This window comes from Choloepus didactylus, chromosome 26, assembly GCF_015220235.1.
Source record: "Choloepus didactylus isolate mChoDid1 chromosome 26, mChoDid1.pri, whole genome shotgun sequence".
Lineage (NCBI taxonomy): Eukaryota > Metazoa > Chordata > Mammalia > Pilosa > Megalonychidae > Choloepus > Choloepus didactylus.
In genome coordinates, this window is record NC_051332.1 from 12,738,675 (window position 1) to 12,756,116 (window position 17,442).

At 40.7% G+C, this 17,442-nt stretch overlaps 1 pseudogene; it reads right to left on the bottom strand.

The window, feature by feature from the left end:
- Nucleotides 1–11,297: 11,297 nt before the first annotated feature.
- On the bottom strand, nt 11,298–13,469 carry LOC119520816 (annotated as a pseudogene).
- Nucleotides 13,470–17,442: the final 3,973 nt, after the last annotated feature.

Here is a 17,442-nt window from a genome sequence, read left to right on the forward strand (position 1 = left end):
ATTATAAGATCATAACAATTGATGCACAAAAGGCATAAGAACAAATACAGCATCATTTCCTGGAAGAAAACACTTCAAAAACAGGATTAGAAGGAAATTTCCTCAGCATGATAATGGGCATATAAGAAATAAATCACAGACAATATACTTGATGGTTAAATACTGAACATTTCCCCTCTATGATCTGGAACAGCTTAATGCTAACCACTATCTCCATTGTTATTCAATATTGTACTAAAAGTTCTAGCCAAAGCAATTAGGTAAGGAAAAGAAATACTTAGCATCCAAATTGGAAATGACTATGTAATATTTCACTATTGGTAGATGACATGAACAAATGTATAGAAAGTCCTGGAATAACTATAAGAAGTTTCTTGAAATAATGGAAAAATTCGGCAAATTGGTGTAGTACAAGAAAAACATTCAATAAATCAGTAGTGTTTACAAACTGTGGTTGTAACCACATTAATGAGGATATCAAGAAAGAAACCATTTGTAATGACAAGTAAAAGTATCAAATATCTAGGAAGAAATATAATAAAGTGCGGGTGTCTGAGCTTGTACCTCGACTTACCAGGCCTGGGCCAGGGGACCTGATATCACCCCCTGGGGAGGGTAGTAGGTACGGGCGTGAGTGCCCTCTGCAGCCCCCCCGAGCCTGGGGAGCGAGGTCAAGGCAGCTCCCTTTTCCTCACCCAAAATGCCACTGGCAGGGGAGGCTTGCCGGAGGAAACCGCCTTTCTCCCAACTGCCCTTTCCCCACTTCCTTATCTTACCCACTCACTCCCTGGTGCCAAGGCCACTCCTGCCACCGCCAGCGCGCATGCCCGTGGCCAGAACAACCCCCGCCCTGCTGCAACGGCTCCGGCGTTCTCTCAGAACCAATCCTAGCCCCTATCCCTTCAATATTGCCATTTAAGGCTGCTTCACCTCCTTTCCAGCCCTGCCCTTCTTACCAGCCTATATAACCTGTAATCACCCCTGAATAAATCTCTTTGGCGCCTACTCCTACTGGATGAAGAGTGTCTTGTCCCTATCGCCGCCCTCCTTGCACGCCTCTCGCCGAGGACCCTGGCCACGTCCTCCGCCTCGCCCTCGCCTCCGGGAAAGAGCCCCCGCCGCCGGTACCCCTTGAGCAGCCCCGAGAGCTGAGGGCTCGGCTACCGGCCGCCTCTCCCCCTAGAAGTAGTAACCGCGACCGCAACTGGTGCCCCGTGTGAGGAAGCATCTCCACACAACAGTTCAGCAGGTCGATCGCTCGCCCGGACGCCTCTCCAGCTTCCCGTTTCCTCGCCTGCAAGGTAGGGCCGCCTCTCCTTCGCCGCTTCCGGAGCCGTGGGAGGTTCCCTGCTCCGAAGCCGCTCATCCCTTCCCCCACGCTCTCTTCATCCAGTAGGAACTCCTCCCTTCCCCCACGCTCTCTTCGTCCTTTTGTATGCGCACTTCTATAACCCCTGTTCCTCCTAACACTCTCCCTCTTCCCCTCCATTACTTTGCTGTAGTTCTTTGTATTTTTATTTCCTCATTTGGTGCTGTGTGCCTCTTTGCAACCGGCCCCCCGACTGCTCCCGTTGCCAAAGGGCACTGCTTTCTGCTCTCGCCGTCTCCTTCGGCCTCAAGGCCACAGCTTATCTCATTCTCTCTGCTCGGTAATCAACTCCTCCTCCTCCTCCCTGCCAGCCGGCCGGCCCGGCTCGGGAGCAAACCCCCCTCCTCCCCCCTCAGCTATGGGCAATCGTATATCTACATGTCAGGCACCTCAAGTTCGTGCTCTAGCGGGTCTCCTAGACACGCATAGCTGTAAAGTGTCTGTCCGGCAGCTGCAGGTGTACTGGGACCTCCTGCTGCCTTTTAACCCATGGCTCACCACTTGCCATCTTTGGGACCCTGTTACTTATGATCGTCTTATTGATCGAGTCACTAATGCCATGGAACATGAGAGCAAGCGCTTCCCTCCCGGCTTGCTCCCCACCTTGATAACCATCCGCTCCTGCCTTCAAGGCTCCCTCCCCCCTAATCAAGGCCCCGTTAAATCCAAGCGATGACATCAGCCCTAAGCTGAGCCGGAAACCACATATGCTTTACCCCGCCCTTCCACAGGGCGGAGCTAGTCCGACATCTTATGCCTTGGGCCCCACCCTTTCACAGGGCGGGGCTGATCCACCATCTTGTGTCTTAGCCACGCCCACCGTGCCGCCATCTTGCGACGCTTGGGGCCTCCCACTCCCACCTCCCCCTTCGGCGAGCTCCCCCTCGGAGCCGCTACCGGCAGCTGCCGCCGCTCCTTCCACCCTGCCGACTAACAACCCCTGGCTGCCTTCTACACCTCAAGACAACCCTTGGGGCAACGCTCCCCCTACCCCCACTCCCGTGCCTAGCGCTCTTCAAGCGCGTCCTCCTTTCTCTCGTGCTTTTCGCTGCTTTCCTCTTAACCTTGCCCCCACCCCACAGAAACCGTATGACTGGTATCCCATTGACTCTGATACTATCAAGCAGCTTCGCAGGGCCGTCAGGGAGGACGGGTTAGGTAGCCCATACGCTTCCCAAATACTGCAGGATCTCGGCATGGACTATTGCATCCCCCAAGACTGGGCCTCGCTTGCCCGTTCCATTCTTAACCCTGGTCAGTTTGTTGACTGGCGTGCTCACTTCCAGGCAGAAGCTGCTCAGCAAAGTGAGCAAGACGCAGCCCTTGGAGTCTATCATCCCCCTGAAGCCTATTTGGGCACTGGAGCATTTCTAAATGCGTCTGCTTATATTAATGTCCCTGCCACCTTCTGGACTGTCCTCAGAGGCATCGCCTTACGCGCGTTTGCCAACTGCTCTGCCTGTCGGCCTAATAAATTCACCAAGCTCTTCCAGGAGCCGAGTAAGCCTTTCGCCACCTTTGTCTCCAGAGTCGAAGAAACCTGCGCTCAAAAGGTAAGTGATCCCCAGGCCCAATATTACATGTGCCCATCCTCAAATCCTGAAAAATCGTGCTGTAATTCCCCCAACGAGTACTACTGTGCATACTGGGGGTGTGAAACACTAACCACTAATTGGAAGCCTCCTGTTCCTGATCATTACCTTACCCTAAAGTGGGCCCCTACAGGGTGCAAACTCCCTACTGTTAACTGGCTCGGCCAAGAAAGTGAGAAATCCTGCACACATCTTAATCTTACAGTGCAGCTCCCCACTAATCCCTCTTGGTTACTCAGTCAAACTTGAGGCTTCAAAATCTATGAAAAAGGAACCGACCGAGGATCACTTATTCTTATAAAAAAGGAGGCTGTAAGCCAACCATACCAAAATACTGCTTTAAAAACACCCTCTGGCATAGGTCCCAACCAAGTCATTAACCCCCTTTTTCCACAGCTCACCAGCCACACCTCAGCTGCAAACAACGCATCGCAAACCCCACCACCCCAGCTTCCTTTGCCCCCTTCTCGTTATTCCTCTCCCCTCCTCAGCCTCATCCAAGCCGCCTTTGCCTCAGTAAACTCCTCCAACCCCAATTTTACCTCATCCTGCTGGCTCTGCCTCTCCACCTCTACCTCTCTATACGAGCCCGTTGCCTCCAACCTCTCCTTTTCAGAAAGCACAGAAAACAGCCCCTTGGAATGCAATTGGAATACCTCTGCCGTCCCCCTGACCTTTCATTCAGTCTCCTATACGGGAAAGTGCGTCCGCCCTCGCTCCAGTAACTCTCCCGACCTCACTGCCTGTGCCAGCTACTCATCTCCCAGCAGTTCTGCCAAATTTCTCATTCCTCATAACTCTTCCCAATGGCTCTGCTCCTCTACAGGACTTACCCCCTGTCTCAGCACGAATGTCATCAATGAATATAAAGAAACTTGCCTCCTAATTGTCCTTATCCCTAGGGTCTTATACCACAGCGAAGAAGACTTCTTCCTCCGTCTGGAAAAAACTGCAGCTCCTGCCCCACTGCAAAAGCGAGAGCCCATCACCGTCCTTACAATTGCCTCCCTCCTAGGTCTTGCCGGCACTGGCACCGGAATCGCTGCACTAGCCAGTCAAGACTCCGCCCTAACTCACCTCAGGGCGGCTGTTGACGAAGACATTCATCATTTACAAAACGCTATTCACCATCTAAAAAATTCTGTCAATTCCCTCTCTGAAGTAGTGCTCCAAAACCGCCGAGGTCTTCACCTTCTCCTCCTCAAAGAAGGAGGCCTCTGCGCCGCCCTAGGAGAAGAGTGCTGTGTTTATGCCAATTCCACAGGTCTCGCCGAGGATAGCCTGAAAAGGGTCCGAGAGGGACTAGAAAAGCGTAAAAGAGATCGTGAAGCCACCAGTTATTGGTCCAGTTTTTTCACTCCCATCCTCCCATACATCCTTCCTTTTCTTGGCCCCCTATTAATAATTATTCTAGCTCTCATCTTAGGACCCTGCCTCATTCGCAAAATTGTCCAGCTTGTAAGAAAACAAACGGATGCCATTTTTTCCTCGTTCGTGCAAATCCAGTATCAGCGACTCGCCACCTCTGACGCCCCCCACTCCAAGATGACAACCAACCCTCCGCGACCTCAACGCCACCGGTCGACTCGCCGACCGCGAGGCCCTTCTCAATCACCTGAACATCGCTCTCACCTCGAGTTCCAGCTTCTCTGAACCCCTGAACTTTAAACCCCTCACCTTCGCCCAGCCCGCTGCAGCGAAGCCATTGTCAAGCGCCCGGGCACCACACCAACACTGAGCTCCAGCCTCGCTGAGCCACCGTCAACCCCTTTTTCCCTTCCCTAACCTCCCCCTTCCCTCACCCTTAGTGGGCCTCTCCGGTAAAGCCTCTTCCTCTAATTAGAAAAGAAAGGGGAATTGCGGGTGTCTGAGCTTGTACCTCGACTTACCAGGCCTGGGCCAGGGGACCTGATATCACCCCCTGGGGAGGGTAGTAGGTACGGGCGTGAGTGCCCTCTGCAGCCCCCCTGAGCCTGGGGAGCGAGGTCAAGGCAGCTCCCTTTTCCTCACCCAAAATGCCACTGGCAGGGGAGGCTTGCCGGAGGAAACCGCCTTTCTCCCAACTGCCCTTTCCCCACTTCCTTATCTTACCCACTCACTCCCTGGTGCCAAGGCCACTCCTGCCACCGCCAGCGCGCATGCCCGTGGCCAGAACAACCCCCGCCCTGCTGCAACGGCTCCGGCGTTCTCTCAGAACCAATCCTAGCCCCTATCCCTTCAATATTGCCATTTAAGGCTGCTTCACCTCCTTTCCAGCCCTGCCCTTCTTACCAGCCTATATAACCTGTAATCACCCCTGAATAAATCTCTTTGGCGCCTACTCCTACTGGATGAAGAGTGTCTTGTCCCTATCGCCGCCCTCCTTGCACGCCTCTCGCCGAGGACCCTGGCCACGTCCTCCGCCTCGCCCTCGCCTCCGGGAAAGAGCCCCCGCCGCCGGTACCCCTTGAGCAGCCCCGAGAGCTGAGGGCTCGGCTACCGGCCGCCTCTCCCCCTAGAAGTAGTAACCGCGACCGCAATAAAGGATGTAAAGGACTTGTACTCAGAAATTTATGACATTGCTGTAAGGAAACAAAGACCTTAAATAAATGTATATACATTCTGTTTTCATGGGTTCAAAGACCAAATATTATTAAGATGTCAAATCCAGCAAAAATGATTACAGATTCTATGGTATCCCAAGAAAAATTCAAACAGCCTATGTTGGAGAAATGTAAAAGCCAATTATCAAATATATTTGGAAGGATAAGAGGCTCAGAATACACAAAAACTTATTGAAAAATAAAAAGATGAATTACCCATATTTCCTTACTTTTAAGCATACTACAAATCTACACTGGTTAAAACAGCATGGTGCTTACAGAAAGATAGAAATATCAAGCAACAGAATTGAATGGAGTTTTTGGAAATAACCATCACACTTAGGAAGAATTGATTTTTGACAAGATTGTGAAGTACATTCCATTGGGAAAAAATATTTTCTTCAAAATGATTCTAGAAACTTGGTATACATTCCAAAGAATGAAAGAGGACCCTTACATCACACTATAACAAAAATCATCACAAATTGGATCAAAAGCATATATTTAAAAGCCAGGAAAAAAAAAAAAACAGAAGAAAATGTTGGGAATCAGCTCAAGTATCTTATGTTTGACAATGTTTTCTTGGACCTTACAGTTAAAGCACAGGCAACGGAAGAAAATATATAAATAAGATCTCCTCAAAATTTAACACTTTTGTGCATCAAAGGACTTTGTCACAAAGGTGAAAACACAACCTGTCCCATGGGAGAAAGCATTTGTAAACCACAAACTGATGTGTTTATTATCCAGAAAATATAAGGTAAATCTGAAGATAAACAATGACAACAAAAGCAACCCATTTTAAAGTGTGTCAAAGGCTTGAATAGACATTTTTGCAAACAGGATATACAAATGGCTAAAAAAGCACATGAAAAAATGATCAACATCACTAGCAATTGGGTAAATGTAAATCAAAACCAAAATGAATTGTCATTACCAACCCAGCAGATATTTTATAAAACAGTATATTTCAAGTGTTAGAAAGGATTTGGAGAAATAAGAACACTCATCAGTTGCTGGTGGCAATATAAACTGTTGCAGCCACAGTGGAAAATAACTTCAGATTTCCTCAGAATGCTAAGTATAGAAGTACCATATGGCCCAGCAATCCAGCTACTAGGTACATACTCAGAGAAATTGAAAGCAGTTACAAACAGATATTTGCACACTGATGTTCATAGTGGCATCATTCCCAATTCACAAAAGATAAAAGCAACCCAAGTTTCCATCAACTGATGAATGGATAAAAAGGACATTTCATATACATAGGATAGAATATTATTCTGTAAAAATGAATAAAATCCAGATGCACGTGATAATATGGATGAAACAGGATGATATGCTGAGTGAAATAAGCTAGGCACAAACATGAATACTATATTTCTCACTTCTATGAACAAATTATAACAAGCAAATTCAGAGTTAGAATCTAGCATATAGTATTCCAGAGGTAGTTTGCTGTAGAGAATGGGGATCCAATGATTATTTGTACAGAGTTTCTATTCAATTGTTTGTTAAGGTTTGGATATGGATAGTGGTTGTGGTTGAACATTATTGTGAGCGTAATTAACAGTGCTGGTTTATGTATGGGAATGTGGTTGAATGGGGTATTTTGGATTGCATATGTTACTAGAATGAAAGCAAGAAGATAAATCATGGAACTGTATTACAAACTGAATCCTATTGTGGAAAGTGGACTGGGGTTAATAGTACAAGTAAAAAAATGTTCTTTTCTGAGTTATAACAAATGTATGACACTAATACAAGGTGTCAAAAACAGGGTAGTAAGTGAGAAATATACATCTAATGTAAATAATGGACTGTGTAAGATAGTACAGTTTTAATATTCTTTCATAAATTGTAAGAAAGATTCCACACTAACACAAGTGTCAACAATAAGGGGTTATGTATGAACACAGTATATTTTACAACTTTCCTGTAAAACTACAACTTCTGTAATTAAAAAATAATAATTAGAAAACATGCTAAGTGAAAGAAATGAAAGCACTAAATATTTTATGATTCCACTTATGTAAAATGGAAATATATATTAAATCTCTAGAGAGAGAAAGAGTTCAGAGCTTATGAAGGGTGGGGAAGTTTACAGTGATAGAGAGGTGTCTGTAAGGGGTATGGGGTTTTTCTTTCTGGAGTAATGAAAAAGTTCAAAACTTGATTATGGTGAAAATGCACAACTATGTGAATATAGGAAACCCCTTTTTACACTTTGGATCGATTTATGATATTTGAATATATCTCAGTGAAACTGTTACAAAAATAATAAAGCTGGTATGAACATTCTCATACAAAAAATAATGTTCCTACCAAAGGCATTCTGGAGGAAAAACATAGCATTGTACCTGAAGCCAAATAAAAAGTACGTGGAACAAGGGCAAATGAAAATGAAAGTTTAACAATAATTATATTTAATATGAATAGTATACTAAATCAAAATGTTTTAGTGGAATTTAAAAACTATATATGCTTTATTTTAGAATTCATCTGAAACATATAGCAAGGTTGGAAGTAAAGGTGAAGAGGAGGGAACATTAACTCACTCATTCTATGAGGCCATCAATAAAATACCAAAGCCAGAAAATTTACTAAAAGAAAAGAAAATTATGGACCAAATACATCATTAATATAGGGGAAAAATCATCAACAAAATATTTCAAATTACTCCAACAGTGAATCAAAAGAATTATACACAATGTTATGCAAGGATGCTCCAACATGAGAAAATCAATTAATGTAGAACACCACATCAACAAACAAAAGTAGAGAAAACATAATCATCACAGTTTATGCAGAAAAAGTATTACACAATATCCAGCTTCCTTTATTGATGAAAACACTTAGAAAAATAGGAAAAGAAGGAAACTTCCTCAACATGATAAAGGGTATTTATAAAAAACAAACCAAAAAAACCCACATCATGATAAATTGTTAAAGACTGAAAGCATTCCTATAAGATCTTGGACAAGATGGGGTGAGGCAATATGCAGAGTGGTGGGGTATGGAATATAGTTACTCCTTTAGGGCAGCTGGGAAATAGCCAGGAATTATATGAAACAGCAATTTGCGAGTCTTCAGTGACCAGTCATGTATCACACACTAGTCTGGAATGAGTGGATTGGCTGAGATCCAAGCAACACTTCTAAGTTCCTTGGCTAGGGGTTTGGGGCTCCTCCCCACTAGACAGAGCAGACTGTCTTGGAACTGGCTTCTCAAGGGAAAAATAAGCAACCTGTGCTAGGAACAAGAAGGGGGATTCAACCCAGCTTCAACTGCAGAATTATTTTAAAATATTAATTGACTTTTGGAGTTTGGGTGTTCTGGGTGCTGGAGAAGGGCTGGGATCTGGGAAGTGTGGCATGTAGAAGCAGGCACCAACTTGGGCTCTCATTCTGTGGCTCCAAAAATTTTTTCACTTTGTTTCCCCTTTTCTTTTCTTGTTCTCTAACTCCTTATCTTTTCACACTTCAGTAGTCCCCTATCAAGGGCAGAATTAAAAGGTGTTGCAGAGTATTTATCTTGGTGAAAGAGATATGAGCCAAAAGTGCATATCTTTAAATACTCTATACTGAGACTGACAAAACTTGAAACTGGGGAAAGGCCTTAAAAGGGGATTTCTTTTCTTCTTTTTTCTCTTCTTTTTTAAAATAACTATTCTAAGTAGCTCTTTACAGAAAGCTTTGGATATTTGCAACTGACCTCTGGACCCAGGCAAGAGCAGAGCTGGGATAGGTCTGACAGAAAAAGCAAGAAACGCAGTGGAGGAGACAACTTCCTAAAGAGCATAACTTCCCCAAGAAAAGGGGGTGCATGGTCCAACTCAAGTGGCAGCTGTTCTTCAAAGAACTCAGACCCAGGGACTGGAAAACAGAAACCAGCTTCAGTCAGCTATGCCCCTAACAGGGACGAGAGTCTGTGGAGAACTAAAGGCACTGCATAACTTTACACAGGTGAGGGGTTGTGGACTGACAAGCAACTTGTCCTAGATAGGTAGAGCCATAAGGCAAGAGAAAAAAATAAAATGAATCCAAATTGTAAAGGAAGAAGTAAAACTTTCACTATTTGCAGATGACATGATTCTATATGTAGAAAATCTGGAAAAATCTACAGCAAAGCTATTAGAACTAATCAATGAATACTGTAAAGTGACAGGCTACAAGATCAACATGCAAACATCTGTGGTGTAACTATACACAGCTGACGTACAAGAGGAGGAAATCCAGAAAAAGATTCCATTTACAAGAGCAACCAAGAGAATTAAGTAATTATACAGAGAAAACTACAAGAAACTGCTAAAAGAAATCAAACAGGAACTAAAAAAAAAAGAAGAAAATACCATGTTCCTGGATTGGAAACGTAAATATAGTTAAGATGTCAATTCTACCTGAATTGATTTATAGATTAAATGTAATGCCAACTAAAATACCAACAACTTATATTGCAGAAAGAGGAAAACCAATAACCAAATTTGTTTGGAAGGGCCAGGTGCCCCAAATACTCAAAAATATCTTCAGAAAGAGGAACAAGGTTGGAGGTCTCACACTACCTGACTTTGAAACATATTACAAAGCTACAGGGGTCAAAACAGCATAGTATTGGCATAAAGATATATATAGTGACCAATGGAATCAAATTGAGTGTTCAGAAATACACCTTCTCATCCACAATTGATCTTTGATAAGGCAGTCAAGCCAAAGCATCTGGGACAGAGAAGTCTCTCCAATAAATGGTGTTTGGAGAACAGAATATCTATTTCCAAAAGAATGAAAGAGGACTCCTATCTCACACCTTATATAAAAATTATCTCAAAATGGATCAAAGACCTAAACATTAGTGCTAAGACAATAAGACTCTCAGAAGAAAATATAAGGCAGTATCTTAAAGAAACTGTGATAGAAGATGGTTAAAACCAACGTACAAGAAACCAAATAAGAAATATATAAATGGGATCTCCTCAAAATTAAACTCTTTTGTACATCAAAGGACTTTGTCAGAAAAGTAAAAAGGCAGGCTACACAATGGGAGAAAATATTTGGAAACCACATAACAGATAAGGGTTTAATATCCCAAATATATAAAGGGATCCTTCAACTCAACAACAGAAAGACAAACAACACAATTAAAAACTAGGCAAAAAACATGGACAGACACTTTCCTGAAGTGGAAATACAAATAGCTCAAAAACATTAAAAAATGCTCAAATTCACTGGCCATTGATGAAATGCAAATCAGAACTATGAGATATCAAACACCTAACAGAATGGCCCTTATCCAGATAATTGCATGTGCTGGAGAGGATGTGGAGAAAGGGACACACTGATTCACTGTTGGTGGGAATGACTGTGTTACATATACATGATGGAATGTTATACAGCTGTAAAAAAGACAGAACAAAGTCATGGAACATAAAATAACATGGATGAACCTTTAGGATATTATGTAGAGTGAAGTTAGCCAGATACAAAAGGACAAATAGTATATGGTCTTACTAATATGAACTAACATTAATGTGCAAACTTTGAGTTATAAGCTGATAACACAGGTTATCAGGAGGTAGAAAGAGGATACAGGTCATGCATTTGATGCTGAGGGACTACAGAATGTTCAACAGGATTGATTTTATGGATCCAGAAATAGATAACATAATACTGTGTGATGGTAGCACAATATTGTAAGTAGCATTTGAAGCCAACAGATTGAGTTGGCAGATAATGTTTATGGGCTCCATAAACTTGTTTTTTACTGATGCAATCTTGGCTTTCTTGAATTCTTGATGACAGGAATAGTATTTGCAGGGAGAGCAGGGATATCAGAAAAGTATGTACTGGATGTTTTCTGATAGAGAGCAGAGAAGCTGCTGATTAATAGATTATGATTGAGTTGTATTTTTTTCTGTTTCAAGTTATTCCTTCATTTCTGTTTTATCATGTACAATCAAAGCAAGACTAGTAATGTCTTGCTTGTTTCATCCTCTTCTGTTTTGGTTTTCTAGGGACTCTCTTCTTTGTGAGGTGAGGATTTCCTCTTGGCTCCTACTATAGGATGAGATATTTTTATTGCTGCATTACCTGGAGGCCTAGGTGGTTTGTTTACCAGATTTACAGGCTTTGGTGTTGGGAGAAATGGCTGATTGCATGGCAGGTTGAAGAATGCATTCACTGAGGTGCCCCCTGAGTATTCACTGGAATTTACTTGTGACACAGAAACATCAGTAGCTTGTATGTTGTTCACAGATGCTGTTACAGCTGGAGCAGGACTGAATCTGCCATGAGAGCTGCTAGAACTATTCAATGCCCTGGCCTTCATAGCACTAGATGGTGATGGAACAGATATGCAGTTATCACAGTCCATAGACAATTAAAGGCTGCTGTCATTCAGGGCTGTCAATCTGACACTTGCTTTTGTCTTTTTTTTCTGAGGCACAAGATTAGGTAGTTTGATGGAGTTGATTTTTTTACATGCATTGCATAAATTTTCATATCCCCCTCAAATATCTTGCAGTTTATTACTTGCCTATAAACTGTATCTTTGAAAGACTAGATATCATAGGTAAGATCAACACTGAGGTTTTCAGAGTTTTCTGTTGTTCTCCTTGAACACAAACCCAATAACCCACATTGCATGAAATTCTTCCTTGTCATGATATTCTTTGGGAGCTGGAAATGACTGGGGATTTAATGAGCCAGTGTAATCAAATCACTTTTCTCTAAGATTCTAAACAGGATTTGGAGTTTTTATTCCACCTAGCTCACTCATTCCAGGCATGGTTTTCCTGTTGGTGAACTTGCTAGAAGTACAATATAATACTTGTATTTTTAAAGAAGTTTGGAGATTCAAAAAGTTTGGAACACTTTGCCTTACACAGCAAAATTTCATCTGTGAAAGCAAAACCTTGTTTAAACTCACCCATGACCATCCATGTTGAAATTGATACATGGTATATGGAGTTCTGCTGTGGATATGGTGGTGTGATTATAGGCGTAAGATGGTACCCATCACTGGAGTTTACCCTTTCACCCCCTACAGGCAAATTATGATTGCATTCTTCAGCTGTTTCAGAAGACTCAATTTGGTAATTCTCATTTAGAAAATACCTAAAAACATTATATACAAGGGTTGATCCTATTGCATTTGGATAAATCTGGCAAGTTCTTACTACTAATATAATCCAGGAAATACCACTGAAGAAACCTAATGTATTGGAATAGTTATTGTGACATTTGACCCACAGTTTGATAGCTCTCTGAGTTAACCTGAAGTTGTGAATGTTTGGTACTAGATGTAAAATTTCATTGGATACTCTGCAACCATTAAGACTTCTTATTCATCTTATAGCTACATTTTTATTCAGACTAGTCATCTCATAGATCCAAATTTTCTGGATTAGTCTGCAGTGATAATCTTGCAAATAAAATATCAATCTTTACCTCAACAAAACAGTTTGATAACTGGCAAAAATTCCTCTTCATTTGCTCATAAATCTTTTATTCTTCTTGTAAATTCAATTTATCATGGAATCAATGGAAAGACACTTTGATCAACTTCTTGATGAAATGCACAAAGCAGAAATATCAGCACCTATTGTGTATATTGCTAATCTATAAGATACAAAGGTGAACATTATTCCTCCAACATTTTCAATTACAGATTGTGGGAGATTTTATCATTTACTGATTTCTAGTATACAGTATTTAACAGGTTATTTAATTTTCTCAAAATTAAAATCCAGGGCTGCAGCTCCTCTTTCTTTTCAAAAACCCAAAAAGTCTTTATCATCACTATCAGTTTCTGTGTAAGTATGCAGTCAGTCTTCTAGGGGGCTGCTAAGCTGATAGGAGAGGTAATGCCCCAATGATTGTGTGGCAGCTGTGTTGGCTGTGATCCCTGAATTGTAACTGTAAAGGGCATCATCTCCTGTGCCAGCAACACAAAGTCACTTACCCCACCTACCACCCCCTGCAACCACCACTGCTGCCACCCTGGGCATAATCCATTGAAGAGGAGGGAAGGGACCTGCCTAATCCCCAGGTCCAACCCACTCCCTGACACCTGCTGCTTTAAGTACTACTGTGATCCATTGTTTTTGACAAGGCTGCCAAGATGATACAATGGGGAATAAAATAGTCTTTCAAGAAATGCTGATGGGACACCTGATAGCTACATGCAAAAAATGAAATTGCATTCATACCTCATACCATAAAAAAATGCAAAATGTATCAGATACCTAAATGTAAGACCTAAAACTATAGGATTATTAGAAGAAAACAAAGAATTAAATCTTCATGACCTTGGTTTTGGCAAAGAATTCTTATAGATGACACCAAAAGCATGAGCATAAAAAGGAAAATAGAAAAATTTGAACTAATCAAAATTTTTATCTCCCTACTTCAAAGAATAACATCAACAGCATGAGCAATCAGCCAAAGAATCTGAGAAAATATGTATAAATAGTATATCTGATAACAGATTTGCATTTACAATGCATAGACAATGCTTAAAACTCAATAATTTAAAAAATGAAAATTTTTAAATGGGTAAAGGATCTAAAGAGATGTATGTTTCAACTTGCATGATCCTGGAAAACTTTATGGTATGTTAAGGAAGCCAGTAAGAAAAGACAAATACTGTATTGTTTCATTAATGTAATTTCAGGATGAGGGGAATCAACAGAGAGAAAGCTGATTACCAGTTATTTATTGCTGCAAGCACATGGGAAAATAGGAGGCTGATACCTAGAGAGTCTAAAATTCCTTCCGCTCACTTTGGCTGTAGTTTTTTCTATTCTTTCCACACTCTCTTTTTTGAAGTAAGTTTTTGGATGAGAACTCTTTATTTTATGAAGTAATCACTTTAAGCTCTATATTTCCCTCTAAACACTGCCTTTGCAGCATCCATGCATTTTGGTATGTTGTATTTTCATTTTCATTTGTCTCAAGATATTTCCTAATTTTCCCTGTGATTGACTCACATGTTGTTTAGTAGTACACTGTGCTATTTGCACCTTTTGTAAATATTGTTTCCCTCTCTCTTACTGATTTCTAACTTCATTCCATTGTGGTTGGAGAAAAATATGGAATTATTTCAATATTTTAAATTTCATTATTGATTTATTATTTGTTAATTAGTTTACCAATTAGTTTATTATTTAATAACCTAATTTATTGGTATTGATTTCACTATTTTAAAATTTTTATTTAATTGATTTATGAGTCAACCCAGACTTGAATATTCCAACCCCTAAGTTATCTAGCTAGACCAAGGCACAGCTATTCTGAACTGGTCCACCTTACAAGTGTAGTGGCCTTAAACTTAAGGAAACCAGGTATGTAATCAATCTGTGCATGTTCAGTGTTTAGACTGTCTGTAAACTCCTCATCATCTTTGGACTTCCTCTTTGTGTGTGTTACAGCTTGCTAAGCTGCCATTTTGTAAAACACCAGAAATGGATTGGCTTTTTAAAAGGGGGTTATTCTTTACAAAGTTACCATCTTAAGACAAAAAAGTATCCAAAGTAAGACATAAAAATAGGGTACCTTCACTGGAGAAAGGTCATTGGCATCCAGAAAACCTCTGTTAGCTTGGAAGGCATTTGGCTGGCATCTATTTTAGCACCCAGGTTGAGTTTCAAAATGGTGTTCTCCTAAATATCAGTGACAGCTTTCAACAGCCATCTTCAAATTGTTTCTCTAACCTGCAGCAGCATTAAACTCATTCTGTCTGAGTTTTTATAGGCCTCCAGTAAACTAATCAAGGTTGATGCTGAATGGGCAGGGGCACACCTTCATGGAAAAAATCTAATCAAATGTATTTTTGGGTGGGTCACATCTCCATGGAAACAGCCTAATCCAAAGATTCCAACCTAATCAACATGATATGTCTGCCACCACAAGATTTCATTAAAGAACATGGCGTTTTTGGGGACATAAGACATCCAAACTGGCACAGTGTGAACATTATAGAACACTGAAATTTTCCCAATTCTGGGAGACACAATCTTGGCTCATATTCCTTCTGGTATCCTTGCCTTTTGCTTGAAAATAAATTATTTCTCTCTTTGTAACTCCAGGGTCACACAATTAACCCTTCCATGTGCATTTGGAACAGAAACCCTGCATTGACCAGTAACAGAATGATGGAGAAATATCTCTTGCATATAGTAACCAACAAGATATGTAATAAATAACATTAATATAGGACAAAACAGACTTTACATCAAAAGCCATTGTCAGAGATAAAGAAGAGCATTATTTATTAATAAAAGAGGTAAGTGTCAAAGAAGAAATAACAATTCATAAATATTTATGTTCCTGACCACAGTGCTCTAAATACATGAGGTAAACACTGGCAAAACAAAAGGTAGAAAGAGACATCTCTACAATAATGGTTGAAGACTATAAAACACAAATCTCAATATATAGAACATATAGATGGAAGGTCAATAAAGAAATAGATAACTTGAATGGTATGAAAACTGAATTAGACCTAACAGATATATACATGACATTGTACCTGAAAGCAACAGAATATATATATTCTTCTCAGGTGCACATGAATCATTTTGCAGGACATACCACATGTTGGGTCACAAAGCAGTTCTCAATAGATTTTAAAAGATTGACACTGAAATATTACAAAGTACTTTCTCTGATCACAATGGAATGTTTCTGGAAATCAATAACAGACACTGAATGAGGAAATGCACAAATAAATGTATGTTGAAAAAACACTCTTAAAAATCCATGTTTCAAAGAAGGAGTTGCATGAAAAATCACTATATATTTCAAGATGAATGAAAACAAGGGCACAATATATAAAAACTTATGGATGCAGTGAAGGGAGTGCAGAGAGGGAAACTTGTAGCTTTACACACCAGTATTAAAAAAGAAGAAAGAGTTAACATCAAAGATTTAACTGCACATATGGGGGATATAGGAGGAGAAAAAACAATAAATTAATAACAAAGCAAGCCAAAAGAAAGATAAGAAAAATTGGAGCAGAAGTAAAGAAAATTGAGAATAAAGAAACAAAAGAGATAATAACAAAACCAAAAGTTGGTTCTTTGGATAGATCAGCAAAATTGAGAAGCCCTTGACAAAGAAAAAATAGAAAAGATGTAAATAAATAATCAGAAAGGAGAAGGGGTCCTCATAAGGTGATACTAGGTTCAAGTTTATGCCAACAATGTAGAAAATGTATATGAAATGGACAAATTTCAGGAAACACACAAAAAATCCCCACTGACTCTAGAAGAAATAGAAGTTCTCAACAGACCATTTATAGTGAAAGAGATTGAATCAGTCATTAAAAACATCTAAAGAAAAGCCCAAGACTAGATTTGTACCCATGTGAGTTCTACTAATCATTTCATGAAGGATCAAAACCAGTCCTGCTCAAATTCTTCCAGAAAGTTGAGTAAGAGGGAACACTACCTCATTCACTCTTTGAGGCCACCACCCTAATATCAAAGACAGATAAATACAATATAAGAAAAAAAATTACAGATCAATTTCTCTTCTCAATACAGGGGTAAAAGTCCTCAACAAAATACTTCCAATATGAACCAAATTGTGCATGTCAAAAGAATTATACCCATGATCAAGTAGGTTTTATCTCTGACATGCAAGAGAGTTTAAACATAAGAAAATCAATTAATGTATTACATCACATCAACAAACAAAGGCAATAGTAACATGAATATCACAATTGATGCAGAGATGGCTTTAGACAAAATCCAGTATCCTTTCCTCATAAATAGTATTAAAGGGAAACTTCCTCCACAAGTTAATGGGAATATCTGAGAAAACCACAGAGAGTATCAAAATCAGTCAACAACTGAATGCTTTACCTCTAAGATCTGGGAACAAGGCAGGGATACCCACTGTAA